The 12889-nt window shown below is 51.6% G+C and overlaps 1 protein-coding gene across 4 annotated transcripts in view; it reads right to left on the bottom strand.

Annotated features, from left to right (window-relative positions):
- The window catches only part of Atx-1 (Ataxin 1), a 145528-nt gene that overhangs the window by 3224 nt on the left and 129415 nt on the right, over positions 1-12889 (bottom strand). The window lies entirely within an intron of this gene.

Genomic DNA, 12889 nt, shown 5'->3' with positions numbered 1-12889 from the left:
TTGCACTGCACAGCCACGGAAAGAAGTGCGGCCAGTATCATTTCGTCCATCAGGTGCCGCTACCCTCTCCGTTATCGTCGTAGCGACGAAGCTTTGCAGTCTGCCTTGGTTTTCATTGTGATCGGGTCGCTCGCCCGCGCGTATCGCGATGGGCCATCACGCCTCCTATATATTCTTGCTCCGTGGGATGGCCCTATCTCAGTCCCAACAAACTCAAGAAAAAATAAGAGACAAAATTGTGCAACAGCCCATCTGTACACTTCAAACCTACGGCACGTACTGGGCTAAACTAATTTCTTTTTCGTCGTAGACTTAAAGCTTGTCGTGTTATGCCTGTTATACTGAATTAAATTGCCTGTCATATTACGACGCCACATAATTGCCATATCTAATTCTGTATACTGTTCAAATGGCAAGCATGACATGGCCTTGTGACCATTCAACAAGCCTTTGAGGACGATACTCAAAGGCAGGGCTTAGCCCGACCAGCTTGCCAAAAGCCAGGCATAAAGGCAATAAAATCATAAGAAACCAGGCATTTGGATGTTATAATTACCAGATCTTTCTGGGTTTTATCATTTTGGAAATTTGGGTGCGAAAATGTGGTGGTATTGCTGGTGTTGCAAACCAGGGTGAAGTGTTCTTTTCTTAAACTTTGCAGAAATTCGTTTTTTATTTGCATAAATCGCAAATAATATCCAGCAGCGTTACTGTCCTTTCAGATGCAAAAATTTTGACACAGATGATATGTGGTAAAATAATGGAAAACTCCATGGAAATCCATGTGTTTCGAATGGGCAATTTCCGATGCGCTGTCACTGAGAGCCACTCCAATTTGTAAATGTAAATATAAAAAGCATCAGTGTGCCAGTTCTGGGCCTAGGCTAGAATGGCTACGCAGTGCAAGACACGCACCTTCCTACGAGTCACAGCAGCTGGTTACACATCAACTGACGCATTTACCTGCAACCTGCAGGCATGTTGCTCAGGGCAGAGGAGATTGCTAACTGGTTTTAGAGAGGGTGCAATCCATAGTAAAAAATAAGTACAGAATCGCAACATGTCACTTGTAGAATCATGTGTATTGTTCAGGCCTTATCTTGCCAGGAAGCAAGATACTCGGGACTGAGGACACCTCTGACAGGAGAGTGCCTAAAGGCCGTGTTTTCTGTTACATAATGTTTGTTCACCTACTCACTTGTAGTAATAACAAATACAGAAAGTAAACAACTTGCGGGCAGCTGCACCGTTAAACACTTCCGCCACATTAACCCCCCCCCACACACACAATTCTGGAGTATGTTTTTAGATGCCACGCTGAGAGGAGCATCTCTTGCCGGCGGCCCTATCCTGCGTGCGTCTGTCGCCCGCGTCCGCACAGCTGCGTCTCTCCTTCGCTCGCCTCCTCTCCTCTCTCCGATAGCGAACACTATCTCCCAACATCTGCGGTCGCGCTGCGCGCGGCTGCGCACTGTGCGCATGTGCAGTACTCTCTCTCTCCGCGGTCTCCTCTCCTTCGGGCGCGCCGCGCATAAAAGCGGAGTGCCGCGCTCAGGCCGGTCTCTCAGTCGACGGTCGTCCGCGCTTGCGCTTGCTCTCTTGCCGTACCCGACGATTGCTTGATGCGACGCCAATGGAACCCCCTTCAGCGTCGCATCACACCAGGGTTCCCGCGAAGGGAGGTGGGCGTAATGTTTTTTAATAATTTACGGACACCAGCCTTCTGTAGAGAAGTGTCCTCACACTGGGTTGTCATACAAGGAATACAAATTCAGCGTAGACTTGGGCTATTTAACAAACTTGCATATGATATCCGAATGGCGCGTCACGTACCAAATCAGCAGTCGTGGCGCACATACGGTTATATTTCCCGCTTCGAAAACCGTTTGAGCGCGGTGTCAAGTTACAGCAACGACAATTCGTGGATTCCATTTACACCTGCGCTGAAAATTTCTACGCAAGCGCAAATAAATGCGAAGATGGGTTAGGCTTCGCTATAACGGCACTTCGCTTACTGCGCTGGGCGGTACCAATGACGTTCCCGCCAAGATATACACTAACCCGATACGGGCAGAGAGAAGCGGGCCGACGGGTGCCCGCTAAGCTGCCCGGAAGCTGGCACGCTCCCAGCTTGCAATCTGTTTCCGCGGCTGTCCTCGCACCCGTCGGGTCGCCCAGGGATTACGGCCGTGGCGCCCAGTGAATAGGCCTTAATTGTGACAGACGTCCGTCGGAAGACGGGCACGCGCTCGGTCGGTCCGGCAGTTCCCCGCGCGCGAGGCAATCTCCTCCGGCGGGCACGAAGAAAGGGCTGGCCCGGTGAAGGAGACGGCACCAACCAACGCAACCTTGAAATTGTCAACACGCCGGCGCAACGAGAACAGTCGGCAGACAGACGCTGGCAGTGACAAGTGCAGTACTGCATAAAACAAAACCTCGTTGGCACAACCTCGGAAAGGGCAAGCTGAAACGTGCAAAAACCATTGCGCCCTGCACTGACTGGCAGCGCCTTTGAACAAAATATCTCCAGACAACGATGCCGTAATCGGTCAAACTGACCTACCGCTTCGCACACAGCTATTTTTTTACGCCCCCTCCCCCCTTCCCTTGTGACTTACCGAGACTACGGGGAACGAGACGACCGCTAAAATTAGGCTTGTTACGTAGCGCGAGTGCAAAAGAAACGCTTGCAGAAAACAGGCCCCTTCCGCCACCTCCTCTCGCAAGGCGAAGAGAACCGGACGCGAGCCTCCTCCTCCTCCTCCTGGGAGCCGGTCTGGGCTCCAGCACAGCAAAGCCGAAATGAATCAAAGCGCACAACTACCCGACTGCCAGCAGGCGTGCTTTTACTACCGATCACGCCTGCCCGTCCGCTACAACCGGTCGTGACCTTTCCGTACACAAAGTAGGCAGGCGCGAGATAAAGCTACCGTACTACTCGGCCGCATGCGGATCGATGTCGCAACCAGTTACTGCTGCTGGGGCGGACGCCGCGAAGACGCGTCGCTGGCAGAGATCAGCGTCTTCACGGCGTCCCTTGTTTGCAGCCACCTTTCGCCGATAAAGGGCCCCACGCGCGCCCGTCTGCCCACGGCGGCCTTCGCCTACCGCTGCAGCTCGGCCAACCAGCCCGTGGGCTACTGCGCGTGCTCTCGCGAAGGTCGGCCGTTTTCGCCCGCGCCCGACGAGGCAGCTGGCCGCCGGAAGCGTGCTTGCGGCCCCTGCGCGAAATGCCCGACAGGATATGAAAGCACTGCGGGGGAGCTGGCTGCCAAAGCCGCAGTAGCTGCTCAGTACCAAGTGAAATGAGCCGCGTTAAAATGCACGGTTCATTGGGAACCGCCGTTCTTTGCTTTGAAATAGCGCATTCATCGTTTAGCCACATGTGAAACGCTCGTGGCGAAATCACGCCACAGCCGCAACTGTCAATGAGGATCTCGCAACGAGCGATTAAATGCGGCAGAGCGTGACCATCGGCCGAAACCGGAAGCGCATTCGTGTCGAATCCTAAACCTGCGCCCGCACGCGCGTGCGTGCGTGTTCATGCACAACAGACACGTACTACTGGAGGTATTGTTAGACAAAATATTTTTAATGAAACTGGGGGCGACAGCGATTCTATTCTTGCTGGCGGTTTTAGGGCGGGACGGACAAGGAGGAATGTAATTACCACGCGATCAGATAACGAAAGTTATTAACTTTTTTGTGCCTGGTGTTGGGGAACGTGTTTATCTTCAAGAAACGTATATGTACTAGTGGAAAATTAGAGGCACGTAATAAATAAAGCTAATCGATTGGCTAGTCACGTGATGGTGAAAACATACATTTCAAACTTCTCCCGTAAGTAGATCAAAGTTCTGAAGCTGACACACACATGCCACACAAGGGGACGGTGTCAATCGAATCGGCAGTACACTCAACGGCGCACATTGCGAAGGCGTATATCAAACCAATGCCCAAATTAAGACGTACCCAGTCATCCCGTTAATGGGACTAAGCTCTTCAATGTTCATTACACCTTTCTCTCTGATCAAATGAACTGGCTTTATTTATTGCTTGTATCAAATTTCCTAGTAATACAAACATGTGCCATTAAACCGTGAACTAGAAGTTAATTGATGATTGTAATTGCTCAAACGGTAGTTGCATTGTTCCTTACACATAATGAAGCATTTCATCTTCGGGGTTTAAATTTCTCTAAATCCGGACCCCCCCCCCCCAAAAAAAAAAAAAAAAAATATTAAAAAAATCAGGCGCTATTATATAGTAACGAGGTTTGTATCACAGTTTCCAAAAAAATGTTAATTTGGTTTTATTTTTACCAAGAAGAAAAGCATAATTAGCAGCAATAGATCGCTTAAGGTGCAATGACCGAACGCGGTCAGCGCTCGACAAAAGAGTACACTCTAAAAGCCTGCTGCACCACAACGTGCTAAAATACCAATCACTACGCTAAAGTACGGCAATTACAAGACCCAGCTAGCAGTTTCACAGAAAAGGTGGGGTCCGCGCTGTGACGCCCCGCAATGCAAAAATGGCAGTTTCGCATTGCGTGATGCCGCAAGGCAGATCATGTTCTAAAAGTCAAATCACATTTCGGGCCTGTTATTCGTCGGGTTTGCTCTCTTGGAAGCACCAGTCGGCCATTCAGGTGCGCTGCAGGCAGTACATCCTAAGAAATGCAATCATCTATTATGCCACAGGGAAGACGTTCGAATTAAAAAAAAAAAAAAAGAGCGCGAAAACGTTTCGTTTTTTTTTTTATATATATATGAACTCGCACTAACTCTTGCAGGCACATTATGCAAGAGCAAAGCTCGTACGTCAGGTCTGTAACGTGCATGTCCAAGACCAGTCAAATTTGTCACGACAAAAAAAAAACCTTACCGGGATAATCGGGAGATAACCAGAAAAGCCATCCTGGTTAGCAACGTCACTGGTGACAGCTACAAAATATCGCTGCCGAATCTGCAGTTTCACGCGTAAAGCGAACGGTGAGAATCAGATTGTCGGTTTATAAGAAAAACAAACACCGAAACAGGCACAACATAAAAAGAAGCCAAAGATAACGCCAAAAATAGTGCTCTTCTTGTAGTTATCAGCGACTAGAGTCAGCACACCCGGCTCAGCGCGTTTCATTCGCGCACACGTGCTTCCGCGATGACTCAGATTTGTCGAAAGGTACGTACGCGATAACGCGGCACTTTTTTTGACATGCAAGGGCACTGGACTTCCCCTCAATGGCAACGGCAAGCTCCGCTCCCCTTACTACACTACGCACTGCCGCGTGCTGCCCGAGGGAGCGACACAAGGCCTCTTACCACGGGCCTCTACCAGCCCATAAAAACGGTCACGTTTGCGAGCGAGGGAGAAAAACCGCCAATTTCGTCACAGGCGGGCGTTTATCGGTTAAAACCGGAAACTCTAAACGCAGGCCGCTTCAGGCCTAGAGCGCGGGCTCGTGTGTCGCCGCATGACACGTGGACCGTTAATTTCGCTTTTATCGGCCGCGTAACGCAGACCTTTTATCGAGAGCCTTGAGAGCGAAGCCGCTCTCGACGCGAGGAGGAGGTGCCAGAGCAAAGCTCAGTCGGCGCGGCTCGGAAAGAAAAACGAAACAATTCCCCCTCCGATAAGAGGCCGCCCCGGGAAGCGTCGTCGCTTGTTGCGGAAACAGCGCGGATCACAAAGAAGCGCCAAGAGATAGCAGCTGCGCCTCTCAGCTGTTGGGGAGACGGCTGATTTCCATTCGAGCAGAGCGGCAGCGCCAAGAGACCGCTCGACGGCGCAGGGCACGGCCAGCAGCTTCCACCGCTTCGTCCTGCGGTTGTCCGCGCTTCGGTAAATACGCTGACTCTGAAGTGTGCATGCGTCACGGGGACAGTAGCCACGTCATCGGTACCGTATTACCGCGCTCAGCCAGGATGAGCGCTACGCACGCACGCAAATACGCGCGCCACCGACGCATGCCACATGCAAATACGCGCCAATACGAGTAGTACGTGCATCACGACACGCGGCGACTACGAACAACCATCGTCACATGCCTCAGTAATTTTACATGCACCTCGGATAGGTGACTCGAAGAAAGCGCGAACTGACCGGTCGTGGAGACTAAAAAGTGCGTAATTTAAGCGCAAAAAATGGGTGCGATAATGCATGAGATAACGGTATTCCCGTTGTTGCACGGCTGTGCTGAAGGTGAACGGGCGTGCACTACAACCAGCATTCGCCGCAAGTTACCGGAAAAAATCGTTATCGCGAGATCCTTATCCATAAGCCAAGATCCTAATCGCAAGAAAAAACATCGAAAAAGCTAGCCCACGGAGAGCTGGCGATGACCACCAGGAGACGCCGCCCACAACAAGGGGAAAGGCATGGGTTTATCCAGAATTTCGATCTGGAGGGGGTGCCGAAATTTTCCTGGGGGGTGTTGGGGGGGGGGGGGGGCTGCTGGGAGGGGGTGTATAAATCCCTGGGGGGGGATCATGGTTGTGGAATGTTTTTGGGGGTGTAAACCTCTGGGTAAAGGGACCGTGTATTCTCCTAATACGGCCGGCGAATGAACGTTTGTTGACGCTTCCCGACTACTGCAGTCTGCTCCGCTTGGCGCAAAGAGCTCGGGCAGGCCGCGAACTGCTTTTTCTCCCCCCTCCCCCCCTCCGAGCAGATCAAGCCAGCCGAAAAAGAGCAGAGCCCGCGAAAAGAAAAACCCCGGCGAGTGGCGAGAACGGCGGCTCGCAGGGCGTGTTCTCATGAATGATTCTGCCAGCGTGCCACGCCTTGCAACACATCGCCGAATGATCCGGTGCTCGCCCACATGTGGAAGGCGACTCGCGGGGGAGCTTCCCTACCTCCCGCGAGGACAGAAAATCGGTTCTGATACACGAGTCGCTCCGACCTGTTACAGCAGTGGCCTTTCCGCGCGGGGCGAGATTAAAATGAGATGACACGTCGGCGCACCAACTGCGCAATGGCACACAAACGAGTGCGGGTGTCATTTTACTATCTATTACAAGCACAGCCTAAGAAGAAACCAAGCGAATAACGCTTGGACTCGAAATTGTGCGGTTACGCAATATCAAAAGGTGCGAGGGCTCCTTATTTAAGCGTCATTCCTTGAGCGTTTTTGCCGACCCTCATCGATATACGTATGGAAGAAATACTTTGAGAAGTCACTGCGCTACACGTTAATCCAAAAGCGGATAAAGACTTGTTTACATGCTATGAGCACGTTCAGTTTATTGCGATCTTTAAACTTGCTGATTTGCGCTGCTGACACTGGGCTGCTTGTAAAACAATTTCAAAGATCGCCGCAGGAGCTGTGCACTCGGCGTGAAAACGGTAGAAGCGGCGTCAGCTAGCTTATCGCCATCCGACAATAAAGCTCGTCGCCCTTTTGCGCAAGGCAAACCATGGTGGTGAGAGGAAAATCCCCAGGCTGCTTGGCGACATCAGCCGATGTGATGGAGTGCTGCACTCAGTAGTACTCGGGCGTCCCAGTTTAAGACTGGCATACCGGGAGGAACCGCCAGTGACAGGGCAACACCGACACTGGGCGATGAAGAGCGCGGGCGGAAGCTGAAGAAACGATAGGGCAGACGCAGCGAGAGCAACAAAATCGGATAACATGAATGGCGCAGAGCGCCCTTCCTTTTCTCTTCTCTCCCTCGAACACAAACATACGCTGCGCCCGAAAAACGTGTTACGCGCCTTGTTGGCCAATCGGCGACCGGTCAAACAGCTCCGATAAACGTTTTGAATCAGCTAGTCTTGTCGGAAGAGAGCGACCGAAGCTCGATAACAAAGCGAGCTCCGCGCACAGCACGAAGCGACCACGCGACTGCGAGCAGCCTAAGCGACGACATGCCTGCGCGCCGCAGCTAGCTTGTTCCGTCAATAGCAGGCAAACATGCAGCCATGCGGAAAGCGTCCCCTTCAGCCTAGCCAATGAAATCCTAGAAGACTTCGATGAATACAACCGTGTTGGGCACGTAGTCTGTGCCGATCCAAATACCGAGAAGGAATACTTGGGCAGAATTAATTTGGACGGGAGAGCACTATAAAGTAACGAAAGGGGGGCGGAGAGGGGGAGGTGCGTAATCCCGGCGATGTGTTATGGGGCGGAAACATCTTGAAACAAAACATCGGCTGGCCCAACGAGCCATGTAAAGGAGAATGATATGAGCAGGAATGAATGAATTTATTGATCACAAAATCGAAAGAAAAGTCCACCAGCAGGCGTAATTGAGGGCCTTGGATTAGGGAGCAAACTCAAGTGGGGTACATCCTAGCTCAAATGAAAAAGGGTGCTTGGGCTGGCCATTGTAATGTGCAGAACTGACAACCGCTGGACCGACGGACGGATGAGACGAAGGGGACAGCGCTGGATAGCAGCATGTGGAAGTCTCTATGGGAGAGGCTAGCGTCACTAAATAAGCTTGTTGTGACGCTAGGAGAGGCCTCGCATGCTTGGCGGCCGAGGGGACGAGAAAATCAGGGGAGCGCACGGGGGAGAGAGAGGCATATCTCGCGCTCACACGCCGAGTGGGGAGGGGGAGGAGGAATGCCTTTAATGATGAGGAGAAGCAAACCTGGCAGCGAGCTTGGCTTGCTACTCCACATGAATATGAGAGGTGCAAAAGTGAAAGGAAGCGATCACGCAAAAACTCAAACAGACCCTACAAACACAAATAAGCTCACACGAACTGATCGACGCAGGTTCGCGCACACAGCACACGCACAGTGATATAGTTAAGCCAACCGTCACATGATTTTGTTCAGGCCGGAGTCACGGAGGAATGACACCAAGGCCCGTGTACTCCGTGTTGCCGCGGCAGTTGACTGCCATGGGCCAATGGCGTCGCAAAGTTTCAGTGATGCATCAGCACGCAGTCCCAAGGTCGTCTTCAAGGTTAGTCGCGGGTTGTCGTAACGGGGACACACACACAGTACATGTTCTATGCCCTCACGAACACTGCATACGTGACAGTGAGGGGAGGCGACTCGGCGCATCTTGTACAGGTAGTGGCTGGTAGAAGCGACGTTGAGGCGGATGCGGTGAACAACTGCTTCGTCGCGCTTTCCCAGGCCACACGGCATTCGGAAGCTGCAGGCGGGATCAATTCTGTACAACGGCTGATAATTGTTCGATCCATCCGTCCATATCAGTGGACCAGGAAGCCAGCCTAGTGCACACAGCAGGCGCGCGCCAACGATGCGTTTTTTGTAAATATTTTCATTTCAATAAACACTTTCTCCCGCCCAGCGCGCTCACTTGGAGAAAGGGGCACGCCGCTGGGGGAGACGTGAAGAGGGCTCCCACCTTCCCTAACCCAAGTTGGACCAAAATGAGGTTGTTAAAGCGGAGCTTCTAGCCTCTCATTGATGATGCCCGCACGCGAAAACGCACTGCAGGAAAGCAAACTTTATCGGACGATGATGACGATCGTGGGTGCAGTGTAGAACAATTGAAACCCTTCCCCGCGAAGCTTTGTGACAGTTCCGTTCGGCCCTCTTCGCTAAATGTTGATGCGCAGCAGAGTGAGGAGGTGAGGCAGGCGACGACGGCGCGACGTATACTATAAGCCTAACGTCATGTTCTGAGGTGAACGTCGACAGCCGTTACCGTGCGGTGAGAATAGAGAGTTTTAGCAGTCCGTCTGTTCCGTCATGTACGTAGTTACCGTGTTGACCGGGACCCGTCAGGGCACTTGGGCATTCGTCGCGGTAGGGGGATTAGTTCCGCGGGCCTGCCTTCGCCATGTCCGCACCTCCTCGCCCTTCCGCGCGCGCAGGCGCAGACGGATCCCGGTAAACCCGGTAAAAACGTAACCAATGGAACAGACGGACTGCTAAAACTATCTAATGACGTAACTCTGCACGGCGAAGGCCGTTAGCCGCAGGACGTCAGGCCTAACGTCACATATTGAGATTTGGGACGTTAGGCCTAATGCCAACATTTCGAGATTGAACACCTTGCACCGGCATCCACTAGAAAAAGTACCTGCTCACTATGCCAAGCACCACTCCGGAGTAGCACGGACTCGCAGTGTGGGATTGGCCAACCAAGGAATCCATCACGAGAAAGCTTCGCGTTCAACCATCGTCGTCGTCAGACGGAGGGTTTCATGATTTTTCATTCATTCATTCATTCATTCATTCATTCATTCATTCATTCATTCATTCATTCATTCATTCATTCATTCGCACTCGCGGGCGCGCGATATTCGTATACGGCACTGCTCTCATATCCCAGGTGTGTCAGAAGGTAGCAGTGCGCTCCCGTCCATGTGCGCTGTTCTGCGAACCCTCACTCGAACGCTACTGCTTTCGTACTTGGGTTGCATCAAAACAAGCAAAAAAACATTTCAGGTGTTGTGGCTTCAGTTTAAAGCTCCTGCTTCAAAGCTTCCCCAGTTTGAAGGTCCTGCTACTCCCGCGTCCCCCCCCCCCCCCCCCCCCCCCCCCACTCCCTTCCGCACGCCCAAGGAAAAAGCACAATATTCGACTTCATCCCCAACGCCTGGAAGCTCACAGGACACATTATTTTGTACGGTACCGTTATGGATGGGAGAGCGTCGGCTGCCCAAGCAGACCGAAATGCGTTGAGCAGACGGCACATGGAGCGCACACCCTTCCGCCGCAGAGAAATGGAACGCTGTAGGTTGGGGTCGCAAATGCGGCACTGCTTTTTTCCTATGCCGAGCGTACACGACAACACTCGCTGAACACTACCTCCGCAGCAGGCAGCGTGCAGGCTCTTCGCGCAGCTTGCCAGAACAGCATACAGCGGGCACAAGGGAGCTTGAGCTGAGACATGCACGCCAGAACACCACTTGCCCAATGGTGACCACGGGAGGCGAGCTGGACACGCACTGCGGTTTTTTCCTCGAACGTGAAGGCACCGGTCGTCGAAAGCATGCTCGCGTTTTATATGACGCCAGGATAACTTGGCCAAATATTGTGAAAACGGGTGTATAAAGTGTACTGATCAACATGCAACAACAACCTGCACTGAGACGAAGTATATAGCGTGGTTAGAGGCAGAGACGGATACAAGGCTATTATAGTGAGAATAGCTTGCTAGTGTAATCGAAACGGTTGTTCATCTCCAAGCTATCTCCCGCTCAAGGTATACGCCCTTAGCTGAATTAGATACGGATTTAGATTTTGCATAGCACGCTACACTGCCCAACAGAGCACGCTATAGGGGGTCCTACGTTTATCGCATTTGGATTTGATGTTTGTGAGCGCTTCCGTAAGCGGGGTCCATAAAGAGCGCAAGTTTTTCACAGAACCCCATTTATGCGAGGGCAGCAAAAAAATAAATAAATAAAACGTGCGCACACGTACGTATGCATCGCCAAGTTCTCTGACCTACACTATTCCCTCTGTGGTAGCGTAGTGGCTGGAACACAAAGCAAAACTGTCGAAGGTTTAGGCAAGACACCTGCTCAATGACCCACACTATTCCCTCTGTGGTAGCGTAGTGGCTGGAACACAAAGCAAAACTGTCGAAGGGTTAGGCAAGACACCTGCTTAAGCCGCTATACTCGGTGACAACTTAAGAACGGCACCGGAAGTTGCCGCTGTGCCTTATCACCGTAGCCGGATGTTTCTCCGCGCGGCGCAAGTAGGGCGTTACTGGGAATATTTTGAACATGGCGTGAGCTGTTCCCGTGATTTTTGGGACCTAATATGCTTATAAACGACTCCAGTGACGACAAACAAACTGCGTGAGACAAGGCAGACGATATCACGCATTCATAGCAAACCCCTTTCAAAACGCGCGCGCACTGACGTCACGGGTCCGGCGCTTTGGCGGAGTGATACACTACATGAGGTGGTGCCGGGGGGGGGGGGGGGGGGTATTCTCGTCATTCTGCGTTCCTTCCCATAACCGCTGAAAAAAATCAGCAGCCCGTTGATGCGCCATTCACCTTTTTCTGGTTTAACCCGATAAAATCAACAGAACTCCGCGAAAACTTGTTTGCTCAAACAGAAGTGATCGCACACTGTTACGTGCATAGAAGTAGGAGGTTAACGCAATCGTTTTAATTTATTGCATATTTGCTAACATGTTCGTTAGCATGCGAATACCTGCATCTGAGTGTCTAATCTTTATACCTGCCAGCCCACTCCATATATTACATTGCTTCTCAAGCCCTTTCCGAGTGAAAAAGGTGTCCGGCAGAAAATGACCCCCTCTTTTGTGCACGGTGCTGGTTCACAAAAACAAAAATAAATAATAGTGTGCAACGGGCGTATAAAAACCGTTCTCAAAAGCGCGACATTTTCAGGTCGCTCTCAGATTCACGCCGAGTCAGTAGCTTCGCAACTTCGACTTACCTCTTTCTCACGCACATTAAATGCTTAATATTTTTGTTTGCTTGCCCCGTCATCCCTCTACATTATTTCTATACGTAAGAACTTCGAATTACACCCCATCAATTCCCATGTATTCTTCCCTCGAAGCTGGTTTTAAATGTTCTTGGACCGAAGTGCAGACGTCCGCGACTGTGGACGGGAAAACAAAAGAAGGGGTTTGATCAGTTACGCCCCCCCCCACCCCCCCTCCCCTCCTTTTTCTTGCACCGGAACTTGACCTAAAACTGCTCGGGATAGGATGCACATTTCCTCGAAAACACCATCTCAACCTACTTGCGTACAGTTTTGCCCCTACAGTTGTGTATTAGAGTTGATTGATTATGAGGTTTAACGCGCCGGCGCTACACAGGCGATGAGGCGCGCCGTAGTGGAGGGCTCGGGATTAGTTTTGGCCCCCTGGGGATCTTTAACGTGCGCCGAAATCTCGAACACACGAGCGCTTTCAGGTTGTGTATTGAGGCTACCACGGTTTCGCGCTGTCCGCCTCCCTATTTCAAAG

Source organism: Haemaphysalis longicornis, unplaced genomic scaffold, assembly GCF_048455015.1.
Source record: "Haemaphysalis longicornis isolate Haplotype H1 unplaced genomic scaffold, Haemaphysalis longicornis Haplotype H1 scaffold_1, whole genome shotgun sequence".
Classification (NCBI taxonomy): domain Eukaryota; kingdom Metazoa; phylum Arthropoda; class Arachnida; order Ixodida; family Ixodidae; genus Haemaphysalis; species Haemaphysalis longicornis.
Note: the sequence above shows the minus strand (reverse complement) of the source record. Positions and strands in the feature narration are given on the sequence as shown.